The 24,445-nt window shown below is 50.6% G+C and overlaps 1 long non-coding RNA gene across 3 annotated transcripts; it reads left to right on the plus strand.

The window, feature by feature from the left end:
* The first annotated feature begins 10,804 nt into the window (after positions 1–10,804).
* Positions 10,805–22,892, plus strand: LOC132660840 (uncharacterized). Of its 3 annotated transcripts, none has more exons than XR_013550018.2 (3): positions 10,805–13,449; positions 15,840–17,375; positions 18,848–22,892. It is a non-coding gene; the product is annotated as an uncharacterized LOC132660840 (long non-coding RNA). The 3 variants fall into 3 exon arrangements; XR_013550019.2 differs by having other exon boundaries at positions 15,843–17,375; XR_009601929.3 differs by having other exon boundaries at positions 15,840–16,041; positions 18,848–21,332.
* The last annotated feature ends 1,553 nt before the right edge of the window (positions 22,893–24,445 follow it).

The following is a 24,445-nucleotide window of genomic DNA, read 5'->3' on the forward strand; positions in this document are numbered from 1 at the left end:
CAAATGTCCCTTTCTGTTCCAGCGTCCCATATTATATTTGTCAGATCTCCTTAGGATCCTCTCGGTTGTGACTGTTTCTCAGACTTTTCTTGCTTTTTGATGACCCTGGTGGTTTTGAGGACTCATCAGGTACGTTGTGGATTGTCCCTCCATTGGGATTTGTCAGATGTTTTTCTAATAATTAGGCTGGAATTATGGATTTGAGGGAGGACGCTCACAGGGGTGGAGTGATGTGTACTTCACTTCACATCAAGAGTGCATACCATGGCCATGACGTATCACAGTTGATGTTGACCTTGGCCACCTGGCTGAGGGCATGTTTGTCAGGTTTTCTCCACTGGAAAGTTGTTCTTATTTTTCTTCTTTCCTTAGTATGTTCCTTGGAGGGGATCGGAGAACCATGTTCCACTTCCTTGATGGTAGAGCATCTACACAAAGTATACGGAATTCTTCTTCCTGGGAGATGTGCCTTTTCTCCCCTACTTATTTATTCAATTGTTCACTTAGGTCAGAATGGACTCGTGGGTATTGAAAGCTTTTTTTTTTTTTCCTCCAAACGACCCAGTGTTAGCCATTGGGAGTTCTTTCAGCTGCTCCTGAGTCCTTTGACATAATCCATCATTGTGGGTTTTGTTTTTTTAAAGCATTTCCTTATTTTCCGGCACTATTAGATGCCTGGGGCTCATCTTGTACATTTCCTTCCCCAGTCTCAGAATCAGCCATTTCTCCCAGGAGCCCTGGTTCCTGTTAGGAAGGAATGAGAATAGAAACCAAGGCCTGGTGCGCTCTAGTCTCTTATTTTTCAGCCACTTTTCCTTCCCTTTTCTGTTAGGTCTCCTTTCCCCTGCCCATCAACCACAGAGGTTTCCTAAGAATTAATTATACATTCAAGCCAATAACAGAGTCCTGACTCTGCACAAGAACTTCATGGGAGATGAAAAATGTTAATGTACAGTCATGGAGTTTATGGTCAAGTGTGGGAGCTAGATGGACATAGAGACATATAGCCAATTTCTGAGGAACCCCTAAGGAACTAGTTCCTAATTCGGACTATGGGATCTGGGAAGTCTCTGAGCTCAGGGTTGAAGGAAGGGTCTACATTCTCTATAATCTATTTGCAGATTCTTATCAAATCTACCATGACTGGGGCTCCAAAGAGTGGTCCTCGTTTGGATAGAGCAGCGATTGCTGATGCCAACCTTCCTTCTTCTCCATCAATGCTTCTCCCCCTTCCCTTTTTTGGGGGTGGGGGAAGTTATTTTTGTTTTTTTTTTCTTTATTGCCAGGTTTCAAAGAAGGAAGAATATGTTGGTCCACTGTTACACACTCATTCTCTTTAAAACCCATCCAGATGTTTTAATAAACTCTGTCAGGAGTGGGGGATGGGGGGGTGGGCGGTGCCCATGGTTGTTTCCCTAAGCCCACGGACCCTCCTCTCCCCCTGAAAATATCTGTGGCGTGGAGAACTTTAACAGTGTTGGTAACATTTTATTTCTTAAGTTGGGGGCGCTTGCGCGACTGTTTTTGCATTCCTTGTTCTTTTTTGTGTGGCTTCAGTGTTTCAAAATTGCATTTGCAACACATTAATGAGGAAAATGAAAAAAACCTGTGTGTGGTGTTAGTCTAAGTGACCTACACCCTTGCTCCTGGAGCAAAGACTGACCTGCCAGAGACACCTGCCGTTCCCAGCCGGGAGCCGGGTAAAGGGCATCTGGTTCCGGCCAGATGGGTCTGCTGGAGCCTGTCTGACCAGGTGTTGCTTGGTGTTGATGTGACTCAGTGCCTAGGTGGTGCGGCAGATAGAAAATTGCCCCTTCCCCCATTCTCCTCGCCCCCCACACCCCTGGGGCCCGCCTCCGACTCCCAGAGAGCCTTAGAGCAGTGACACAGAGACAAGCTGTTCCCTCAGCAGGGACTTGCTGCTGGAGCTATTCTTCAAGGGCCAGGCAGGACTTCAGGTCTGGAGCATTACCCCCCCTCCCTGCCATCCCATCTTGTGGTAGCATGTTTGCCTCAGCAAACATGGACTCACACTTCCGTATCTCCCATCTGAAGCCGTCTGCGAACAAAAACCGGAAAAAGCTCCAAGTCTGGCAGCAGCCAAAAAACCCCAGAGGTCCCACCAGCAGCCAAGACAGGTGGAGGACAGGGGCGCCTGGGTGGCTTGGTCGGTTAAGTGTCTGACTTCAGCTCAGGTCATGATCTCACACTCCGTGAGTTCGAGCCCTGCGTCAGGCTCTGTGCTGACAGCTCAGAGCCTGGAGCCTGTTTCAGATTCTGTGTCTCCCTCTCTCTCTGCCCCTCCCCTGTTCATGCTCTGTCTCTCTCCATCTCAAAAATAAATAAACGTTAAAAAAAAAATTAAAAAAAAAAAAGACAGGTGGAGGACAGACTAAGCAGCGGGTCAGCTGGGGACGCTGCACTGGGGCCAGGAGTGGGATGTTTGCCTGAGTCTCTGGGAGAAAGAGTGAGAATGATGCCAGCAGCTGGGGTGCGCAGCCTGGTAACTGTAAAGTTCTATTTGCAAGGCGAAGCTGTGCAGCCTTCATGCCCGGGACAGTGTTCCTGGTGGGGTTGGCAGCTCCTGACAAGGAGACGTTAAAGATGTCTGCATCATCCCTCCTCTTGAATTTGCTCGACCAATAAGATGTGGCAGGAATGAGATGCTGGGATTTCTGAGCCCAAGCCCTTTGAAGCCTTGCAGCTCCCATGTAGTTCTTTTGGAACATTCTATCTGGGAGGCTTGTTCTGCTATGTAAGCAGTCTTACTATGTTGAGACAGCCATGCTGGAGAGGCCACGAGTAGGCCCTTTGGTCACCAGTCCCAGCCAAGCCAAGCCTTCCAGCTGCACCTACTAAGGCTTAAGACCTGAACACGAAGGATCATTTGACTCCCATCAGCCTATTCTCCAGCTGAATACCGCAGAATAACCCCCACCGATGCCACATAGGGCAGAAGAATCACCTAGTTGAGCCCGAAGCAAATTTCTAGACTCCAGCGCTGTGAGACGTAATAAAAATGATCGTTGTTTTATGCTTCCAGCTTTGGGGTTGTTACACAGCAACAGGGAACCGAGACAGCCAGGGGTGCCCCCATCTAGGCCACCTCTCTGATGATCAGCTTCCAAATCCTGCATCAATATAAGAGACAGGGGTCATGGTTCATTCTCAAAATGACATGGCCAAGACTAAAGGTCCTGAGCATCTTTTCGAAAAATGGTATCCTGGAGGCTCTCTGCTTGGGCTAGCCGTATGATACCCCTAGTGCTGAAGTGTTGAAGTAGGTTGGAAAACTGGCTTGGGAGGGGAAGAAAAGGGGACCATGCAGTATGGGAAGCCTAGAGCCGGTGTCTGGCCCAGGGGTTCAAGCAGCCCCCGGGCTGGTGCCCTCTCCCTGGCTCTGCCTCCTGCTGTTGTGCTCGGCTCCCTTTAAAGAGCACCACTAGGAGCCTGGTGATCTCACACCAACAGTGCAGGTGCAGGCCTAGCCCGTAAACCACAACAACCGGGGTCTGTGTGGCCACAATGCACAGGGCAGAGCCTCCAGAGGGGCATAAAGGGTGATTATTTGTTTAGCATCATGAGCAAGAATCCCAGAACTGGTCCGAAGCAAAGCAGAAACTTTTGTATTAAGGAGATTAAACCTTAAACTCAGCTGAGCGGGCTCTGCTGTGTGGAGTGGCTTTGTTGTGCCCGGCATTGTGTGTGATTCTATGCAAATCACCGGAGGCCTCACTGGGGTCCTGACCACAGAGGCTTAGCTGCCCTCCCAGGGCAGGAGCGGGTGGGAGAGGGGGCGATCACACGTGCTGACCAGACAGCGCCCAGCCAGCACTGCAGGCAGGGGAAGCCCATTCTCCCTCAAGTTCAGGAACTTGGGGTTTTGAACAAGTGTTTGCTATGTCATTCGGGGGTTTCTGATGGTTGGATAGACATGTAGGAACAGAAGTGCTACTAGGAAAGTATGCTAGAAATTCAGGGCAATATCCAGTGAGAATGGAGTATGGTTTTTTTTTTTTTTTTTTTTGAGAGACAGAGACAGACAGAGAGTGAGTGGAGGAGGGGCAGAGAGAGGGAGACACAGAATCCAAAGCAGACTCCAGGCTCTGAGCTGTCAGCACAGAGTCTGACATGGGGCTCGAACTCATGAGCCATGAGATCGTGACCTGAGCAGGAGTCAAATGCTCAACCAACTGAGCCAACCAGGTGCACCTTGGATGAGGGATGTCCTTATATCCAGGGTCCCTCTGACCATAATACCTGGGTATTTTCTCTTTTGAAACTCAGAGTAATATATATATATATATATATATATATATATATATATATATATATATGATTACCAAGAAGATGGGGAAATATTTTGGGTTTCTTTTTCTTTCTTTCTTTCTTTCTTTCTTTCTTTCTTTCTTTCTTTCTTCTTTCTTTCTTTCTTTCTTTCTTTCTTTCTTTCTTCTTTCTTCTATCGTTGTGTTCCTGTGTCAACCACTAGCCAGGATCCCTAGTGGTCAATTGGAAGAACTTGGGATTATCCTGGATTCATTGATCCAGAAAATGTGTCGTGTTTGCTCTGTGCCAGTTACAAGGCTGGGTACTGGGGTTGGGGAGAGGGTAGTGGTTGGTGAGAACAGAGATGAGTAAGATAGCTGTGTTGTTCAGGAGTTTACAGATAAGATGTGCACCCAGATAACTAAAATACCTGCGGGAATTTGGAAAGTGCTGGAAAAAAAAAAGGCCTCAATTAGGAAGGAATCAGGGAGGGATTCCACGAGCCAGCCCTTGAAGGTCTGGAGGCCAGGCAGGCAAGGGGCAGGGGGCTGTGCGGGCCAAGGGATCCACGTAGGAAAGCATAGGGTACAGCGTGGCGATGTGCACGGGGTCACATTTTGTCCCTAGGAACTGGCCAAACCAGCTTCTGCACACTGGGCCCAAGTTCCTTTTTGTGTTAGAATTTGGCCTGCACAAATTGGAGTCAGCAGTCTAACCCACAGACAGATCTAGGGAGCCTGGGACCCTGGGCCAGCAACTGTGGAACTGCGGAACCACCAGGGGGTGGCCCCAGAGACTTCTGAGCCCTACCTGCTGATGGCTCTGTGGGTACAGCAGCACCCCCTTAACTTTTTTCCTGAGCAAAGTCTTCAGCTGCTTCTGGGTCCGTGAGAGCACAGTCAGCTTGGAGTCTCCAAGGGTCTATTCCAGGTGGGCATACAATGCTGCCCAGCAGAGGCCAGGGGTGACAGTCATCAGTACCCTCCTCCTGAGAGGCTGTGGGCCTGGCTGGGGTCCTGCAGGTCTGAGCTGAGCATGAGGATATAGCGAGGTAAGCTCTTGGCTTATCGTGCAAGATGCATTGCTGATAGAGGTCACCCAGGAACAAGACCGAGGCTGAAAAGCAAACCCCGGAAGCCTGGGTGGTCAAGCCGTCAATCGAGAAATTGAATAGCATGGTAGAAGCAGGTAGGAGACCACAGGATGAAAGCTGGGGCACCTAGCCTGCTTTTCTTGTCTTTCTCTTTTTAAATGTTTATTTGTTTTAGAGAGACAGACAGCAGGGGAGGGGGAGAGAGAGAGGGGAGACAGAGGATCTGAAGTGGGCTCTGTGCTCACAGCAGAGAGCCCGATGCAGGACCTGAAGTCATTAACCATGAGATCATGATCTGGGCTGAAGTCGGATGCTTCATTGACTGAGCCACCCAGGTGCCCCCTAGCCTGCTTTTCTGAATTGCTGAGTGGGGATAGGGGTGCAAGGCATGGCCGCAGGCACACGCCATTGGAGCTGTAATCTCGTTATGGGCATCGAGGACATTCAGAGGCTTGCCGGCCTCTCTCTACGGTATTTCTGGAGGGACAGGAACCAGTCCTCAGTGGAGCACAGCTTTTGGGGCCAGATGGGAGCACTGAGATTTGGGAATGAGAAATATTAGCTTTGGAAAGAGAGATGCCCAACCCTTTCCAGCACCCTCCACTCCAGTCCCATCCGAGCACCGGCCTCTCGGGGGACCTCTCAGGAGCAGTCAGAAGCTGAGAGTCACTGGGCCCTTCTGCTGAGAGGAGATCTGAGCTCTGGAGGATGAGAATTATCTTCTACCTTCCACAAAGTACAGTCTTCTCCTTTTGTTGGAGGTTTCTGAGAGCATGGGGTTCTTGGGTTCTGAGGGATTGTAAAGGATGTAAGACCCCTGTCCCTTTGCCCCCCCACCAAAAAGAACCAAACTCAAACCAAATTGCTCTTTGGAACTGTGCGTCCTCTGCCCCATCAGAGGAGCAGATGTTTCTGCGAGGGTGGGGGAACTACTGGGGGGCTCCAGGCAGGAGCCAGGCAGGAAGCCAGGCAGGAAGAGCCCCCAGATGAAGGAGGAGTTGAAAAGAATTTTGTAAAGATATTGTCTGGACTTGGGTTGGATAAAAGACACCGGCAGACGGGGCTGTTCACCTGCTAGGCTTTTGTTCTGCTCTGCTGGGACTGCTGTCCACACAGCCCTTGGGGTGGGGTGACGGTGGGGAGGGCGCGCTGTCTGCCATCTGCGGGAGAAATACAACAAACACCCACATTCGCGCCAACGGAAATGCTCAGCAAAACAAACAGCGCGAGGAGGGCGCCTGCCTGGAGGGTGGCAGGGAGGGCGGGCGGGAGAGGCGAGAGGGCACCTGCAGGGGGGCGGGCCGGGGACTCTGCCCAGCGGTGCAGGCAGCAGGCAGCCAGGTGAGAGCCTCTCTCCTTCATTCAGGGTTCGAAGAGCGGTGTTGCAAAGCTAGAGTTAGATATAACCTGCCCCGGTGGAGGGGGGTGGGGGTGGGGAAGGGGGCTGGAGGTTCGCAGCAGGAGATGCAGAATTAAGTACCTGGGGGTTCATGGCCCGACTTTGCCTCTGCTGAATGAATACGTCTCTGAGCCTCTTGCTTTCCTACCTGTAAAATGAGGAGATGATAAAAATACCTAACTTAGCAAGTTGCTGGGAGAATGGGCATCATATCTGTGAAAAGCAACTTTATAAAGTACTGAATATGAAGGAATATGGATTGTTATTCATATGTTACCTCTTTGGCTGACCATTTGCACCACAGGTGATGGCTGCTGGCTCGTGACACACAGCACACATGCACATCGGTGGGGGAGACCTCTAGCCCGGGGCAGGTGGTATTTGGGATGTCCCTCTGCTCAGGGGGAAGAAGCCGTGGACTGGCTGGGTTCGGGGACCTGGGTCAGTGAGGAAAGTGTGAAGTGAGCTGGGGGTGGGGTACAGAGTCACATCTGATGGCTTGGTGGCATTAAGCGTTGGGCCCTGGCCTTGCCAGGGGTTGAGACCGGACTACAGAGCTTCCCCAACATCCTTGCTATCCTGGGCATCGGTTCCCTCCCTTTCCCCGGCATCCACACCTCAGCACAGTGAGTGGCAGCTGAGGCCGGTGTCCACAAACCTGTTGGGACAGGGCAGGCAGCTTGTTTGTTCTTCCCAGGGCCAAGCCTGGTGGGCTGGACCCAGAGGTATTATGTTACTCAGCCAAAGAATTCCTTTCCTTGCCTGCCTCCATTATAAAGGGGAAATAAAACCCCAAGCTGTATACCCTTGTGGCCCCAAGCCAGGTCCTCAAGTGTCATTTCTGGGGAGCTGCCCTCCCCAGGGCAGGGTGCAGCCTCCAGGGAAATAAGAGCCCTTCTTCCCCATCCCACCGGTGGTGGTCCAGTCCCATCACCCTGTCCCGCCTACCCCCAAGGAGGCCCTGTGTTCTCCAACATGACCCTTGAATGTTTTTCTCATCCCAGGTCTGAGCTCTTGAGAGCAGAGTAGGGCTCAACGCTTTCCTTATCCCAGTGAAGGCTGCTGGGGCTGGGCTGCTGGGTTGATGGGTTTCTGTCGCGGCACCGGGTGGTGCTGGTGCTGGTACGTTCCAGCAAAGAGAACAACCAAAGAGGTCTTTTGCCATTGTCTGTGTCCTGGTGTCCTCGTCTGTGCTTTGAGGACCTGAGATGGGTTTTGGATCCTCCAAGGCTTGTGCTGCTATCGTCCTGAGCTCTGGTCAGAACCAGACAGTTCTGGGCAAACGTGCACCAGTCTTTCTGAGTTGCATCTCCCTGGAGAGTCCCAGGAGCAGGTGAGGTCTGAACTGTACAGATCTGCCAGGTGAGGTCCTCTCATTTTGCAGCCAGAGCTGGAATGCCTGATGGAATGCTTTCCAGGGAATTCTTCCTGGAATGCGAGGCAGGGAGAGCGACAGGTGAGGGGGGTTGGATACAGATAGTGTGCAGGGCTTGGGCTGAGGAGGGCCTCGGAGATTCCCTGCCTCCTCGTGCCGCCTGATTGCATGGTCCTTTTTGATCTGGAGGAAGAGGGATCTAGAAAGCTTGGATTTGAGTGTGCCAATGCTACTTTTCACCACAGATGAACCGTTTCATGTCCTCATGCCTCAATTTCTTCGCTAGTAGAGTAAGAAACTCAGACTGGATGATCTTTAAAATCCCTTCTGTCTTTGATGTGCATTTTTATGACCATTTTATATCCTGTGGCCCATTGCCAACAATAAATGCTGGTTTATGAATGAATTCTAGGTATCCTCTCCTTCCTGTCTCCCCTCCTGGGCAGAGTCTGCCTGGTTTGGCCCAGCTGCGATGACAGGGCTTCTACCACTACTTCTGGGAGAGACAGGCGTATTACTTGAGAAGCAGAAGCAATCAGGTTCTATTTCTGAGGAATATGAAAGTTTACATTTGTATTTATTTATTTATTTATTTGTTTATTTATTTATTTATTTATAAGTTTTTTTAATGTTTATTTTTGAGAGGGAGAGAGCACGAGCAGCTGGGGGTGCAGAGAGAGAGAGGGAGACACAGAATCCGAAGCAGGCTCCGGGCTCTGAGCTTGTCAGCACAGAGCGTGACGTGGGGGCTCTAACTCGCAAACCATGAGATCACGATCTGAGCCGAAGTCAGATGCTCACCCGACCGAGTCTCCCAGTTTAAGTTTTTAAACAGCATGAAGCAATATATAATTAAATTTGGCTAGGACGTTCCCCTGCCCCCAACGTGTTCATCTCTCTTCTACCTGGTGGAACGAAACTTTACTTGACTTGCTAGTTTCTCTCATGTCTTTTATTTTCCTTACTCTCAAATATTGGATCGCAAGGTAGATTGCCATGTGTTTGTTTAGTATCCATAGCCCAGCTATGAGTGATTTGGGCAGGGAAGCCATGATTTACATTCTTTCATGCCACCACACAATGAAGTGTCTTACTCGTGAGCATTCTCCAAGAGCGTCAGTGCCCCGAGAGCCAGGATTTACCTGTGTGATCACTGCCCTCTCCCTCACTCTGGGAACAGTGCCTGGCACCAGTCATACTCAATGAATATTTGTTGAACGAATAGAACATCAGATGAATAGTGGGTGCTCGTAAGCGCTTACTGGTTCGCCCTGAGCCATCCTTTGTCTCGCTGCATCCCTTTGACTAACTTGGTGGTACATTTTCCTTGGTACCTCTTTGACAGAGTCTCCTTGGCTCTAACTCTGGGTTCCTTTTTGCTCAGTTCTCTGGCTTTCTGTTCTGATCCCTCTATGTGTCCTCCATTGGGAATCCCAGGCATTCTTTGTGGCAGCATGTAGTACTTTCATGCCGATGGCTATCAAGTATGTGTCCTCAGCTCTGAACTTGGCTGGAGCTAGGTTCTTACATCTCCAGCTGACGGTGGGCTGATGAACAGGATCATGGAGTATGAGTGCTGGAAGGAGCCTTGGCAGTCATGCTCACCTAACTCCGCATGATTCTTCTCTACTCCTGTCACGAGGCAGCCCATTTCGTCGTCGTCCAGCCCTGGTGATTGTCCCCCATGCCACTTCTTTCCCTTCATCTGTCGTCTTGTCTAAATTGTTAGCTTCTGGACAGCAGGGGCCATATCTTATGCAAATCAATTGATATTTGTTTATAAAAAGTGTATATTTGAGAATATGAAAAGTTGGAATGTTTGAAGTTAGGTGAGAGGTGCTGTTCCCTAGGTGTGGGGCGTCTCCCCTCCGTTCCGGTTTTGGAATAAGAAAGGCCTGGGTTCAAATTCCAAGTCTACCATTTAGCATCTATGAACCTTTAGGAGAGTTCCTTCTCTGAGTCTTGATTTCTTCATCGATAAGGCAGTGATACTAGCAGTAACTACCTTGCAGGCTTGGAATGTGGACTCGTGAGATACTGTAAATTCAGGGTTCAGTGCAGGGACTGACAAGTATTGGGAGGCCCCCAAAATGGAAGTTGTTATTACCAGTTGGCTGACATTAACACTCAACTTGGGCTCTAGGTCAGCCTCTAAGCAATATGTATATAGCTCTTGCCCCGTACTTCTCCAACCCCTCCTCACCTCTGAATACAATACTGAAACCCATAATCCTCTGTTCTCTGGGTGAAGGTACAAGGATGGGTTCCCCTTTCAGACAAGTCCATTAATTTCTGCTTCTGAATATGGAACCATTTCAGTGCTGACACAGACACTATGGAAACACAGAGAAGAAGGAAACTAATCTATACGTTTAGTTCAGGCATTGTGCGGAGCTACGTCACAGTGCCTGCTCTCAAGATGCTTGCAGTCTGGTAGGAAGGAAAGGCCAGGATGTGTGGAGTGAGTAGGAGACGAAGTTGGCTTCTTATGACGAAAGGCTGCATTGTGATGGGCACACCCAGTTGAGTGGCCCATTAATAGGGTGGTTAAGAGATTAGGTTCTGGAATCTCAAAGACCGGCCCTCTAATCTTGAGTCTGTCACTTTTTGCTTGTGGGACTTGTGCTTGTGGCACTTTGTGCTTGTGTGCTTGTGGGACTCAGTTACTTGACTTCTCTGGACCTCAGTTTCCTCATCTGGGTTCTCTGGTGAGGATTAAGTGAGGGCATGCACTGAGGAGTGCTCAGCATAGCCCAGCATCGCTCCCTAAGTGCTACTGTTGTTAGTAGGTACTTTCTGCTTTGGGAGAAAAGAGCTCACCGACGCCTCTGCTAATCAGAAGGGGTGAGGCTCAGATAATTAGAGGGAGGGGAGAATGCTCTGTAGTTGGAAAACAAACAACAAATGACAAAAACTCACAGAACAACAACGGCGTAGAGCCAGGAAAGACTCAGGAATGTCTAAGGGAAGTGGGATGTACATCAGGATTGGAACAGAGGAGAGTGATCTGTATGACACAGTAAGCGGGACCAGCCAAAGGACAGTTGGAGTTGGACAGTTGCTTCCTTGTACCCTCCATTATGCCTCTCACGGCACCCGGTTCAGCAAATGCTTATTATTTGCTACTGAAATTCTTGGTCTAAGTAGGTGGGCGTGTGTCTCTTCTGGCTAATGCACTTCATAGGCTGATTACCTTCTTGAGTGCTTCCATTCCATTTCCTGGTTCAAAGCCCCATAAACGTCCCTTTTTCCTATTCAGGTCTTGTTCGGCAAATTCCGAGGAAACTTATCTGTACTATTTATCATCGAGAAGCTATGAAGCACCTTTCTTCCCAGGCTTTACCCTCCAGACAAGAGCGTCTGCCTCGTTTTGGAGTCACAGAGCTGGACTTCACGGGCTACTGCGTGGCCCGGAGCAAGTTACTCAACCTCTCGTGCTCTGTTTCCTCACGTGTAAACTTGGAGTAATATGCCTCTTAGCAACCAGTTCCCCTTCTGGTACCTGCTCTGCAATGCTGGCCGGACTGTAAGCAGGTCTCGCTCCTGAGAGCACGATGTTAGACATCGTCAACAGAGGGTGCTACCTCAGAAGTATGGTCTCGTGAGTGATGGCTTGAAGGGTCCCGGGTTTCTTTTTGGGTGATAAAAATATTCCGGATTAAACAGCGAGATGTGGATGCACTGGCAGTCACATAATCGCACACTTGAACGTGGTTAAAATGGCGGGTTTTATGTTGTGTGACTTTCACCTCAATAAAAATAAGTAGGTCTCTGTGAAGACAGGACAAATCTGTGGTAGGAAGGGTTGAGAACAGTCCTTGGAACGTGGTGACTGGTCTGGTACAGTGACTAGTTTTGCTTAGTTGTTTAGCGGTCTGTCACCGGACCTACTCTTCCTTGGACCCTGGCACCTTCTTCTTGGGTGTCAGAGTCTAGCCGCCTCGGAGCTGTCTGTGTCTCGGGCTGGCTCTCTCTCACTGGCTTCTCAGGCAGTGGAGTGAATGCCTGCACTCCCGCTTCTCCCGAATCTCTCCAGACAGCTGATGGCGGGGGGCTAGGAGTAGCCGAAGAGGCCGCAACCGCTGCATAGTAGTCAAAAGAAAGGAGGTAACGTTAGACTTTGTGTCCCAGGGCTCTGGGCCCCTGAACTGAAGGTTAATTTTGCCCGACTACTCTCCCCAGGTCTCCTCTCTGGTCTGTTGCCCTCCATGTGGTGACTGTGGAGCCCAAGCGTGCAGTCCCCAGCTCCTTCTGGGGAGAGGAGCTGGACCTCCGGTGGGAGGCTCTGGAACATTCTGTAGGTTGGCAGAGGCAGTGTAGGCTCACGGGACAGGGATGCAAGGGAAGGCTTCAGGAACCACATGGTGGGGTTTGAAGAAATGCTGAGGGCTGGTTTGGGGGAGATCTTCCTTTAGAGTAATCACTGATGATGATGATGAGAGACCGGAGAAAGGTGAGGAGGTGTACACGAAGAACTCCATTCCTTCAATTTCCTCCTCTTCCATCTGGGTAACGGTCCCCACCATACCACCGAGCCCGGAAGACTGGTGTTGCCGTCGCATACAGTGTCGTTCCTCCCAGACCCAGGGTTTTTGGGGCAACCTAAGTCAGACGTTTTCTGTCCTGATATCCCCATCTTACCCACGCGTGTGCCTGGTCACCCGTCCTGCCAAACCCCTCCCACTACGGCTCCATCTTCAGAGGGTGCTGCTTGCCAGGGGACCGTCACAGAGCAGGTGGGGAGCACACGACAGACGGGGGCTGCCTCCCTGCAGGGCTCGCGTGTCCTCTAATGCTGGGGGCGGGGGGCACCAAAAGCACGTGCCTCCTGATTGGCAACTCTGTCACTCTGATGCCATTTTCCATTGAGCTGACTCAGGAAGGCTCAGGAAAGCAGGCTCAGCGGCCGGCCTTCGGGGCTCACACGTCTGACCCCTATCCCCATGGGGTAGCCACAGTCGCTGGGTGGCACTGGTTTCAGGGTCCCCGGGCTGTCAGGGTCTCTCTCTGAGGACTCCCCTCAGACACGGTTACCAAACATGTTTTTCGTGTTTATTAACCTGCTCCTCTTCTCACGTTTCCCTGGGCACAGCTGCATTTCTTATCTGATGGGCTTCCTGCCAGCCCCTCGAAGCCTGACAGTTACAAAGGGCGGGCGGATTAGCTGCAAAAGAATATTTATTAGAAAAAAAATCCCTTTTATTCTTCTGTCCTTTTTGTGGAATTAGCCATATATTGCCTGGATGAGATAAGAGCAGCCCTTTTGTGAGCGAGGAGCAGAGGTTCGCCATCTGGGTTACTGGCAATGCCAAGGTGAGTGATGATTATTCTTGCCTGCTGTGGACCCTTTCTCTCTCTCGGCCTCTCTTGGAGGCTCCTGCTCAATTTCACAGCTCAGAGAGGTCTGTGGTGTGGCTGGATTTCTCCAGAAAGAGGATAATCTTTTTGTGAATGGATCTCATGTTTCTTCTAAACTCCAGGGCTGGAGACCAGTAGGGAACCAGTCATTTGGTAATGATCTTTCAACTTGGTAGCTCCACTTGCTGGGGTTTGTTTAATGGGGTTATAGAGAAAACAGATGTTCCAATGGAAAAATGGAAGCAGCAGTGGCTTTGCTTATGCATTCATGGAGAAACTCTGCCACTGAGGGAATTCTTGGTTCCCAAGTAAATCAACTCCTTTGTGGGAAGTTGGCTTTCCTTCTGTCTTTGAGACTTTGGTGGTGGGATTGCGAACTGAAGATGTTTGCCTTTGGCTGCTTCAAGCCCGAGGAATGTCCCAATCATGGCACTCAGAGTCCCTGTGAGGTCCCAGAGGACATGTTCTGTGAGGGCATATGCACTTTGTGTAAACTCTGAGAAGATGTCAACTTTCCCGCCCCAACCTGGGAGCCTCTGTGCCAGACCTGCCTGGGCCTGCCTGCCTCTGATGTACTGTGATACAGGGGAGGTAGGTGAGGAGGCCTGGGTGCTGGCCAAGAGAGCGACTTCTGATCTGGTCCTTCTGGTGCCAGTGGTGGTCATCATCTGGTATTTAGGCCAGCCTGGGCTCTTGGGGTCATGGGAAAACCAATGAATCAGGATCTCTAGACCAGGAGCTAGGGTCTCTGAGAATGGAGGGAGAATCATTGTCAAAGAAGAAACTAAGATAAAGTATTAGAGCCACAAGGGACATTGAAGAGGGAGACCCTTGTTTGCCCATCACCACTAGAATTCAAATTCCCTTTGATATCCCCACCACATATGTCATACATATTTCTGGTATATTCTCTATTGTGTGGTCTCCTGGAGGAGAGGCTATGGCTTTTAGAAGAGAGTCTTTCCAAAGAGCTTTGGTGGCATGAAGAGAGAACAAGGGGTGCTACGGTCTTGGAGAGATGTAACTGCTCATATCTGGCCCTCTTTTGCTATTTTTTCACTTACTTTTCCTTCCCACTGACCCCTCCTTCCTGGCTTCCTGGCTTCTCTCATCTCTCTTTGCATGGAACACCCCTCACCTCATAGGTGGGCAACACTGGGCGTAACTCACAGTAACTCATCCTTTCTTTCCCATCCCAACATTCTCCTCTTGACCCCCTGGTCTTGGATGATGGCACCAACATTCTCTAAGTCACCCAGGATGCACAGCCCTGGTGAGTTTGCTACTTTTCTTGCCCCGCTTTCTATATCCAGTCGGTTTCCAAACTGAGTATAGTCTACCTGGGTGGTATTGCTTCCACTCATGCCTTTATTTCCCTTCTTGTTGCCCTGGTTTCGATCATTATTTCTCATCTAAGTTAATGCACTAGCTACCCAGTTGGACTTCCAATGTTTTCCTCTTTCTTCTTAAATTTGCTTTGTACTCTGGGGCTAGATTGCTCTTCCAAAAGGCTCTTATCATGAACTTGCAATATTATACACTGTCACTAGTTCCCCAGTGCCAACCTGAAAATCCTGGAACTATTTAAGAAGGGTGACACTGGGGGTTCTCTAGGCTTCATTTTTGGCCTTATTCTTGTGTCGGGGGGCACTTTAAGCCCTGCGAGGGCAGGGACCTTGTGTGTTTTGTCTACTGGTGTATCCCTGTACTCTGCACAGAGCCTACAAATAGCACATAGGCCCTGGCATGCAGCAAGGCCTCAACGATGCTTGTAAATTACTTCCCTACACCCAAAATACTGCTGCCTACCAGGAACCCTCACTGCTCCCAAAGAACAGCCTTCCTTCCCCATCCCCCCCTTCACCATTGCACATACGCTCCCTGGAATGAAGGCGACACAATTTCTGTTTATTCTACTCCTACCCACTTCCCAAGGCCCAGGCCAAATCTCACCTCCTTCAGGAAGCCCTCAATGATTCCTCAGAGAGACGCCATGGCAGTTCTTACTCTCCTGGGGCACTTGGCATTGTTGGCCTTTATTTGAAGACTTCTCATGTGTTTCTTTACTAAGGTTTGAGTTACTTGAGGGCAGGGATCGTTTTTTATTCATCTTTTGAAGCACCTAATACAGTGTCTTCTCCTGGATGTGCTGAGTCAAATGTATTGAATTAATAAATGAATATCCATATCTTATCTGCAAGCCTGTTTGATTTGTAACCACATGGACATACAGCTTTAATGACGAGGAATGACTTGGAGGCCAATTAGCATCCATTTATGCTACTGCTGCTGGGGGTTAATTAACTCTAATAAATGTGCACAAATTAGCATTTGTTGTTTTACAGCAGAAATCACATCAAGGTGAATCCCATGCCAAGCTCTGAAGCAGAGGGGTGTAGACACCTGAGCTGTGGACGGGAGACGCCCTGAAGTTTAACCCATGAGGACCTCCCGCCATTTCCTCAGCTGACTGCTTTCTCGGATCCTTTCAAAGATGCGTTTCCTAGTGATGGTCAGACAGCAGAAACCCGTCACATCCATGAGCCTGTGCGAATTCCCTTTGCCTGTTTTGTGAAGATCTGGGGAGGGTTGCTATGGTGAACTTAGTGCTTGGGGAGGGAAAGGAGCCCCTGCCTGAGAACGTTCCTGGTCCCCAGTGTCCCTCCCCCTCAGGAAAGTGACATCAGAGAGGAGGAGCTGAGCTTTTACCCCCGCGTGTCACCTCATCTCTCTATGCCTCAATTTCCTCATTGGATGGTGGCATCTGCTTTATGGGGAGGGGGGTGTTGCAGTGGCATTGCTGAGGATGAAGTGACATAATGAGTGTCATGGTACTTCGAGAACCATGTATTACTCTGTCACTCACTTCATCGACATCGACAGTCCCAAAAGTTGTCGGCTTCTGTTCAGCTGCCTGTGCTGTGAGAGGTGAGTGGTGTCTAAGAATTCCTTTGGGAAGGGTTTGACCAGCTCTCTGGGGGGCAGACAGTGTGGGCACTTAACTGAGTCGCCTGGCACACACATGACTCTCTGAGGCTGGCACAGAGAGGACTCTGGAACATGTCCCATCAGTCTGGCCCAGTGCTGGATTAGCAGCCTGTCCTGGGTGTCATTTCAAGTTCTGCTTCAAGTTCTGTGTTGTCTGCGGATCCTTGGCAGTGATACAAGGGCTCTGCTTCTCCAGATCTCCCAGATCAAGCCGCCTCACTTGGGAGTGGCAGGTGGAGGGGGAGCTGGAAGATATTTCCAGATCCTGATTTCACAGCACAGTGACTAGACAGAGAGGCATCCCACAAAGCCTTCCCGGGCCCGGCACCGCGGCGAGCTGTCAGTAGGGGGAGCTCTGTCACTGTGGTGCCTCCTCTTGCCGCAGCTGGGGTGAGGGTCTGCCTGGGGGTCTGAGGAGGGGCTCGAGGAGGCCAAGGGTGCTGTCTTCGGTAGACTGGTACTGAAAAGCAGCTTGGTCAAGAATTGTGGGCTGCGAGAGCCCCAGCAGAAAAAGAAGTGGAAATCCACTGTGCCTGGTGCCCAGGGGTTAGAAGGGTGCTTGGGTTAAGCACACAAAGAAAACACACAAATATCCCAACTTAGGGTGTCTTAACGAAGAAGGGCTGGAGGGCGTGGCTTCACTAAGACCGAAGCTGCTAGAATTGTCCTCCCTCCCCGTTCCCTCCCACAGGGCCGCCTGTGGGGACTGGCCACAAGGGGGCCCAACATGGTTCTGGGAGCTCCTGAGCCTGCCCTCTGTGGGTGCCTGGGTCTCTCTGCTCACTGAGCAGCCCTCATGAAGCTGGCCTGGCCCTGGCTTATCAGCTGCACCCAAAGGCAGGAAGGTTCTAAATGAGGCTCCTAGCCTCAGACTGGGAAGAGGGGAAGATAAGGTAAGGGAGGCCTCCTTCCTTCCAGGGCCTGGGGTGGCTTTGAGCACTTAGGGGGACAGATGTGTGCCTAGGACTCTCCAGGTGGTGGGGGTGAACAGCAGGGACGTCCACCTCCCTCAGAGGGTCTGATGCTCAGATGGACTTGTCTTGCCCCTCTCGCAGGAGGCTACAGCCACTTCTCCATCTCTGTCCTGTGCTGAGACCCTGGGAAGCCCGAGGACAGGACATTAGGTTTGTCATCAGCCTTGCACGTGTGTGAGATGAGACTGTGTGGTATGCGTCTAGATGTTTGAGCAGGAGTGGGGCTGGGAACCATTTCTCATGGGCAAGTGGGGAGGAAGCCCGGCTTAAGTGGGGCATTGTGGCCTCATCCAGAACTGCTCTACCCTTAGTGGTAACTTGTGAGACACGTCTTTGTGACGGCATTAAGATCAAGGCTGAGGGTCTCTGAGAGGCTCAGTCAGTTAAGCGTCTGACTTCGGCTCAGGTCACGATCTCACGGTTCATGAGTGTGAGCCCCATGTCAGAGCCTGGAGCCTGCAGGCTTCAGATTCTGTCTCCCTGTTCCTCTGCCCCTCCCCCCACTAATTCTCTCTCTCTCTCTCTCTCTCTCTCCTTCAAACATTAAAAATTAAATTAATTAATTAAAAAAAGATCGAGGTTGAGATTGGGGTGTCAGGGAGGACAGCTGGCTTAGAGGTAGGGGAGGATTTGCAGTATTTTTTTTCTGAAGGTCTCTGGTACTGGAAGGATCTTCTCTGTATCCCTCCTCCTTGGGGTCAGAGACCAGATCTTCTGGCTTGGGGCAGTTTAGGGGGAATCCTACCAGACGGAGGGATCAGAGATTCCCTTTGGGTGAATGGAGAAGGGGCTGTCTTTCTGTTTGTGATGAAATTTGCAGTGAACCACCAAGCTTCAGAGATGGAGAGAGGCTGATCCCTGCCGCTTCTGTGCCCTGTAGGTCCTGCGCCTTAGCTTTGCAAGCTGAGTGGTCTGGCTCCATTTGATGTGTGGCCTACATGGGAGCCCACAGGGACGTCCCGCCCTTCTGCCCACACAGGTGCAGACCTAAACTTGATCTTTGCAAATCAGTCGGCTATCTCTGCTCACTAGAAGCACAAGTAACCTCTTGAATTGTCCAGATTAGAGTTTTCAGATTATGAGGGACCCAACACAAGTTCAAGTCAACAAAAGGTGAGAGGGGAGGCCTAAGGACTCTTTCCAATCTCAAGGCCTTTACATATATTGCACTCCTCCCCCACCCCCTACCCCCACCGGCATATTCTCCCCTATCCCTAACCCATCCTTTTATCTAGGCAATTCCCATCCATCCTTCAGAGCCCAGCCTAGGTGTGGCTTCCAAGGAAGCCTTCCCAGACTGCCCAGATCAGTCTCAAAGCTCTTGGTCTCATTTGCTACAATTATAAACATTTTGCATCGTGTGACTGATTATTTTCTTCTCCCTCTTGTAGAATGTAAGCTTCATAAGAATAGCGCTGGGAGTTTCTCTTATTTACCACCCATCAAGTCCCTGGCAGAAAGTAGATACTCAACAAATAAGAGCCGAATGAGAGAATAAATGGGGTCACCAGGTTGCCAGTGGAATCCCTCCCACCTTCTAGCGGCCAGACTGCTGTCTCAGACTGTATGGATACTGTTCTGTGTTCTCATCGACTGAAGGGGAGAACCACAGCTGGGCTGAAGTTCTCCGCGCAGCTCCTGGGACTTTTGAGTTCTCGTGAGGTGATCACCGGTCTCACTCCTCTTGTTTGATCTCCCCCGGACTCTCTGCTAAGTTAAGGTCCATTCCCTACCACGCCCACTGTCTTCTTTCTCGAGATTCTTAGCTTCTGGTCTTTGTGTGAAACACGTGGCTCTCTCCAAGTGAAGCCCAGAAAGCTACATGGTGGAGGGAAGGTTGTGGGCTGTTAGCTCCTGAGCTACTGCTCCAGAGCCAGAGTCTCTTAGCATGGTCCACCTGCCCTCGATGCAGTTTCATGATGAGATCAAGGAGCAGGTCATCTGGACTGGTTGGGATGGTTTCAGAAGAAGCCTGAATACTTCCTGAAGCAGTCCACCTCTGCTTTTGCAAGTCCTCCGGAACTTTGGACCTTGAGAGCTGGCTCAGAGGCAGCCGAGGAGCCGGCCTGGAGACTCCCCTTTCTCTAGAGAGCGGGACTACAACTTGCTGGCTGAGCGCACAGAGCCTCAAGGCCGCTCTACCTGTGTGCCCTGCTCATGCTCCGCCCCCAGCCACTCCCTCGCTGGGCCTGTGCTGAATCAGCAGCATCCCCCTTGCTCTCTTGGCATCGTGCAGCCCGGCTAAGCCAAGTGTGGTTACGATGAGTCGGTTCATCTGGCAGCTCACATCCTGTACCCTTTTCCAATGCGATGTTCCAGCCAACTGGCACCCAAGAGTAAAGAACAACCCTGGGAACCGAGGCTGCTGAGGACTTACAGCCTTGCACAAGCCAAGGGCAAGGGCAACATTGAGGGGAAGGTCGCCCCGCTGCCAGGCCTTTCTCTCTACTCCATCTTGGTTCCTGCCTAGCAGCACATGGCCCCGGCTGGCAGTCAGCGATCCGCTGCTGGTACTTGTTGGTGGCTTGGCTGTCCTCCATCTAGCCAGGGCATTTGGACCTTCTTTCTAATTCTGCTTATGAGCTTGGGAAGCGAGCCAGTAGGTTCCCTTGGAAATTGCCTCTATTGATGTCATTTTCCATCCTAGTCCCCGGGGGAATCTGTTTCTCTATTTCCTCCACATTGACACTACTCTTGCCCTTGGCTCAAATACAGAAGCCTGAGGTAGCACCAATGCCATGGGGAGGGGAAGGGGTGGGGGGGCACATATAAGAGACAGAGGTCATGGGGCACTTGGGTGGCTCCGTTGGTTAAGTATCTGACTCTTGATTCCACCTCAGGTTATGATCTTGCGGTTCGTGAGTTTGAGCCCCACATCAGGCTCTGCACGCACAGCACAGAGCCTGCCTTGGATCTTCTGTCTCCCTCTCTCTGCCCCTCCCTGACTCGAACTCGCACTCTCTCTGTCTCTCAAGAACAAAAAAAATGTTAAAAAAAAAATTAAAGATGGAGGCGGTAAAATGTTTACATCTGGTCAAAGTGATAGATGAAGCTTTGAGCCCCCAGGGTTGTAAAGTGACCCAAGGAGGGAGGGAGTCACAGGCTTATTTCTTAGCCCCCGGACTGATTGGCTATGGCTTTTGTCAGAAACTCTCTGGCACATCTGTGAGCACCAGTGTTGACATTGGTTATGGGCTGAATCACACCCCACCCTCCGCCCACAGATTCATATGAAATCTTAGCTACCGGTACCTCAGCATAGCTCTGTATTTGGAAATTGAGCCTTTAAAAAGGTAATTAAGGTAAAAATGAGGTCATATAGATGAGCCCTAATCCAGTATGACCGGTGTCCTTATAAGTGGAGATGTGGACACAGACAGGCATGGAGAAAAGACCACATGAAGACAGAGGAGAAGGTGGTTGTCTGCAAGAAAAGCAGAGCAACCCTGAGAAGATACCAATCTTATCGACATTCCTGTTCTTAGACGCCTACCCCCAGTGTTGCGGGAAAATAAATTCCCATTGTTTAAACCATACAGTCTGTGGGACTTTGTTACGGCTGCCCTAGCCAACTAACACAGCCTCTTCCAGCAATAACAGAGAAGGTGTGCAGAAGGGCCAAGGGACTAGTAGATTAGATGATCCCATTTTGACCATTTTCTCTTGGACTCTCGAGATTACTGGTGGTATGGGGCGCCTGGGTGGCTCCACTGGTTAGGCATCTGACCCTTGATTCCAGCTGAGGTCACGATCTCCTGGTTTGCAAGTTTGAGCCCTGTGTTGGGCTCTGTGCTGACAGTGGGGAGCCTGGTTGGGATTCTCTCTCTCCCTCTCTGGCTCTCTCGAAATAAACAAACATTAAAAAAAATAAAAAAATAAATAAAAAAAAAAAAAGATTGCTGGTGTCCCTCTGTCTTCTCCAGTTCTGCCTTCTTCAGGCAGCCACTAACCTCATCTTGTTTAGGTGGTTAGCCAAATAACTACCATCACTGGTGGCCAATACACGAAGCGTGTCTCTTCTTCCATTGTTTCCCTTGTGATACAAACTTTAGGATCTCATTGTCACCCGGCATGGCAGGTCCTGTCCACTAGAAGCGCACATTCTATGGGGAAGGAAGTCACAAAGGCCATTTGACTACAGCGTGGCAGGTGCCCTGAGGGTGGTCAGCAGAGGGATGTAAGACAACCTGAGTTGGCCTGGGGAGGTGACGGAAGGCTTCATGGAGGTGGCGGCTGAGCAGAAAGCCTCTTGCTCTAGGAAGGCAGAGACTTGGTCTTGCTCACTTTCCTTCACCCATGGAACCGGCACAGTGCTTTGCGCATAGTAAGCACTCACCTACTTACTTGTCCCCTGGATGGATGACACTCTCAAAGTCCCTTCCGGCTTTACGATTCTGTGATTCTGTGACCTCCCTGTCACAGATGCTAGAAGGTACTACTGGCAGACAAGTGAAGATGAACACGTACAGGGTTTTGTAGCATGCAGAGTCACTTATGAACGATTAGACTCGAAGTGGGCGAGGAGAGCGTAATGAACTCCCCTCCTTAGCATTTCTGGGAGAATCCTCAGGCATAACAACGGGAACCCGGCCAGGGCACCTGCCCCACGTGCATGATCAGAGGCGACGCCTCGCTCTCCACAAAGCCAAGGTTGGTCAAGCTCCTCACAGCTGTTTCCCGGAGAGAGGAAAGCCCCTAAGTTCCCAGGCAGTGTAAACTGACCGTGTGTTTATAAAATACGAGCCGCGGCCCACGAACATGAAAAGGCCTCAGATGCACGACGCGGCAGCTGGCGCATCAGGGATTCGAGACGCCTGGGTGCAGGGAGGAGAGCGTGGGAGAGAGAATGGTCGCTTGCCAAATCGGCGTGGCTCTCCTTTGGAGAACACCCAAACTGATCTAAAACCGAAGTTGAAAAAATAACAAACATACAAGGCTTTTGAAAACAAATTGGGCCCAGACATCTTTTAAGGCTGATGGTTGACCCCTGGATGGACCACCCAGCACCCAAATCAGGGGCAGCGCATGCGCCCTGTCTGAGGGTTTCAAGAGCTTAGGCTAAAACCCTTTCCACCCGGCTTTGCAACAGGGAACTTAAAGAGACTCCTTGGGAGAGGTCAGGACAGTGTGGAGGGCTGTCCCCTCCCTGTGCAGACAGCGCGCTGCCTTCAGATGAGCTGTTTTGTTTCACGCCCGCCCGAGCTGAGCTCACCTGGGAGATGACCTTGTGACAAGAATACCAAGCTGAGTCCAGATCAGCAAAGAGAGCACAGGAAGAGGAAGAGGAAGAGAGGCAGAGGCGGCCATGCGAAGCAGTGACTGGCAGAAAGCGAGTCAGAACGGCGGGTTAACATCATTTTTAACCCTTCAGGCAGAGTCAGTACAACTCCGACAATCAAGTTTGCCACCAAATTCTGTCCAAACCCTTGGGCTGCACCGGGCTTTGAGTCCCCTCCGGGTTAAGCTAACATATGGTAAACCTGGGCACTCCGGCCCCCTTCAAGAGCTCACGGGGACTAGGGAAATGCGGGGGCCCTGGCTTCCCTGAGAGCCTCCTCTGAGAGAGCTACTGTGGGCCCAGCGAGGCTACTCATCTGGGGGGAAACAATAATAATGATGATAAAAATAATAAGGATGACTGTTATTTATTGAGCATTTTATCTGCTCAGATAGATGTTGTGCTAGGCACAATGTCTCATGTAGTCCTACCAAGGATCATTATTGTTCCCTTTCTACATTTGAGAAAATGAGACCCAGAGAAGTCAAATGGCTTTCTTAAGGTCACCAAGTACATGGTGGGGCCAGAATACAAATCCAGGAGCTCTGACCCTAAAGCCTGTGCTCTTAATGGTCGTCCTGTCCTGCCATGGGGAAGTACCTTCTGTCCCTTCTGGTGGTTCCAGGCTGTACATGGGGGGAGGCTTGGATACTGAATTAGAACCCAAGGCTTGCTCTGGATTTACTGCAAGGGCCCCAAATTATTCCATGGCACTGGCATGGCTCATAGCTTCTCAAATCTGTTCTTCTGACTTGACCTCAGGAAGCTAGTGTCCTCTGAGGCCTGGGGTATGTATGTATGGGGACCCCAAGTAAGGGGCACATATTATCTAGGATTAAATATAATGATATATCCAAGACGGGGCAAGAGAGAGAGAGACTCAGTTCTTTCCATCTAGGATCCAGGAAAAGAACGATGAAAGCCATATAGACTCGGTCTATACAACCTCATTCCCCCGACCAGGCTACACCATCAGCAATACCCCAGCGATCCCTCCCCCAAACCCTCCAGGCCCATCTCTTTTTAAAAAAATTTTTTTTTAACGTTTATTTATTTTTGAGACAGAGAGAGACAGAGTGTGAACAGGGGAGGGGCAGAGAGAGGGGGAGACACAGAATCTGAAACAGGCTCCAGGCTCTGAGCTGTCAGCATAGAGCCTGACGCGGGGCCCGAACACACAGACCGTGAGATCATGACCTGAGCCGAAGTCGGACGCTTAACCGACTGAGCCACCCAGGCGCCCCAGGCCCATCTCTTAACAGCTGGACATTCTAGGGTGCCCAGAATGAAAAGTATCCTGAAGCTTAACATCAAAGGAGCTGCCACATTCCACTGTATTTTTAACCTTTGGGCCTCTGGCTCTTCTGTGTGTCCCCCAGCCCTACCCCTTCCCCTACCCTCAGCCCCCTGCGACTGCTACATCTGCCTCTTCCCCTCTGCAACCAGCCAGACTTCATCTTGGAGGCCAGATTTTCTTCCTTGTTTAATGTGGATGTGTCTCGGGAGTCTGTCGGGCTGGTCATTCAGAGAGGCCATTGCTAAGTCCTACGGGACCTTAAGCCATACTCGCCTCCTTTTCGAATACCTGCTATTTTGAACACCAGAGATCCAAAGGAATCCCAAACTCTCTCTCTCTGTCTCCCCCCACCTCTTTCTTTCCTCCCACCTCCCTGTCTCCTCCTGCCCTCTGACCTCTGGGACCTAAGGCCAG

The sequence above is a fragment of the Panthera onca genome, chromosome D1, assembly GCF_046562875.1.
Source record: "Panthera onca isolate mPanOnc1 chromosome D1, mPanOnc1 haplotype 2, whole genome shotgun sequence".
Taxonomy (NCBI): Eukaryota; Metazoa; Chordata; class Mammalia; order Carnivora; family Felidae; genus Panthera; species Panthera onca.